Here is a 1,933-nt window from a genome sequence, read left to right on the forward strand (position 1 = left end):
TATATATATATATATATATATGACTACTATTTGAATAGGAAGAAAGCAAATTGAATAGTGTATTACAGTTAATCATATTGAAGAAATTCTCGGTTATTTTTCTTCCACATTTTTTTCTTTTCTCTAATTAAACCTGACAAGCAGCTGCACAGTTCAAACAGCATGTGGATGTTTTGTGACACCACCCAGCATTTGCCTATAAAGCAGCTTAGACGTTTACCTGATAGACGCAGGATCGAGTCTCGGTCCAAACGATGCAGTGATCTTTTCATCTGTTATCAGACTCTAGATCTGAGCAGAGGGAAGAGACAGAACTGGGAGACAAAAGCAATATTGTCCATTTGTTGGCAGCCGAGCGCAATTCCATGCGCTTTGAAAGAATGAGAGGTGTTTTCCAAACACAACACGCACAATTCTGCATTGTCTGTGATTTGGCAACTGTGTGTTGAAGATGTTGCGAAAAAGAAAGAGTAACATACTTCTCCTTTTGTTACTCCCTTTTTTTCATACACTTCATCATCTCTTATTAAAGCCGTAAATTTCGTAAAGACACCATGGGTTATTTGCTCTTTATGAACGTAAAAATGTAAACAGCAGAACATGCACTTGTATCTGAATCTTTAATCTGATTCATTGTGCTTCATTATCACTGCTTTGAAAGAGGCTGCATATTGAATTTATTATTATTATTATTTAATGCCATATACATTCCTGCGTTCAGCCCAGTCTGTCGCTCTCTATTTCCTTCTCTCTGTCTCATTCTATTTCTTACTTACACAGCTGCTCTGGCTCTGATAACCACTGACAGTTTGGATTTCATTGGGCACAATGGTTCTAGATTCAGGGGTTTTTAGACTGGGGCCCGGAGACACTCAGTGGGCTCCAAGGGGGTTTTAGGAGGTTGTAGAAAATTTGAGGGGGAAAAATTTACAAAATGTATTTTAGGAGTGTCAAAGTTAATATGTGAAAATAAGATGTTGATTACGTATGTTTTAACACAACAAACTTTAACATAAATAATTGTAAATATTTATAATAAATGTAAAAATTGTAAAAAAAAAAATAAAAAAAATGCTTAACATAATTATGCTAACATACGTGATCAACATCTTATTGTCCCAATTTTTACATTTAACAAATTAAAATTTTATGTTTTCGTTCTATAGACTACACAGATTCTTACAGATTTATTAGAATAATATATTATTTAGAATATTACTAAATTTTTACAGATAATATTTAAACAATTTGCCTTAGTGATGACAATATAAAATTAATTTTGAATACATGTTTATAAAGTTACACATTCATTTTTAAACGTGTGTGTGTTTACATATGTAGCAGAGTGAGGTATAGACCCAGTATGATTGGCTGGCGTTACCCAAACAGGTGAACCTATCAGTGTTCATACTTTATCATGATTGGTCAGTTGGGTAAGTTTCATGAGCCAGTTAGTACATGTGTGCCTATAAAAGGGGGAGTGTTAGGTTGCTTGGGATGCATCATCCTTGGTACCGCCCTTTTGTGACATGTGGCGCTTTGAGTGCTAGCAGTTGGGTTATCCTCCTGTCTGTCGTGTGCTGGCTGTTGGCCAGTTTTCAGGTTTGTCCCGTTTTTAAAAATGCCCCTTTGCCTGTTAAATAGAGGCTTATTACTTTTGTTTGTTTTTAGATATGGGCCTGCAAGTAGCTGTAATCCTGCGTGGTGAGCGACCATGTGTATTGCAGCATTGTACTGTTTTCTTGGTAGGTATGGGTAGTTTAAAGTTTGTTTTAAACCAGTTTTTATGTGTAACTTTTGTTCAATGTCCAGCAGGATTGATTGCACGTCCAGGGGTTTCTGATGATCTTAATTGAAGCCTAACGAACCTCACGTAACTGACTGCACTTCTGCTCTGCTCTACTGTTTTGTTCTGTCTGGAATTCATCTGGGT

The 1,933-nt window shown here is 36.1% G+C and overlaps 1 long non-coding RNA gene across 1 annotated transcript in view; it reads left to right on the forward strand.

Moving 5' to 3' along the window:
• LOC107548610 (uncharacterized) overlaps positions 1–1,705 on the forward strand; it is an 18,760-nt gene extending 17,055 nt beyond the window's left edge. The window contains exons 2-3 of the long non-coding RNA XR_001604480.1: positions 1,545–1,602; positions 1,672–1,705. This is a non-coding gene — a long non-coding RNA (uncharacterized lncRNA). The remainder of the gene's footprint in view (positions 1–1,544; positions 1,603–1,671) is intronic.
• The last annotated feature ends 228 nt before the right edge of the window (positions 1,706–1,933 follow it).

Source organism: Sinocyclocheilus grahami, unplaced genomic scaffold, assembly GCF_001515645.1.
Source record: "Sinocyclocheilus grahami isolate Dianchi unplaced genomic scaffold, SAMN03320097.WGS_v1.1 scaffold351.1, whole genome shotgun sequence".
Lineage (NCBI taxonomy): Eukaryota > Metazoa > Chordata > Actinopteri > Cypriniformes > Cyprinidae > Sinocyclocheilus > Sinocyclocheilus grahami.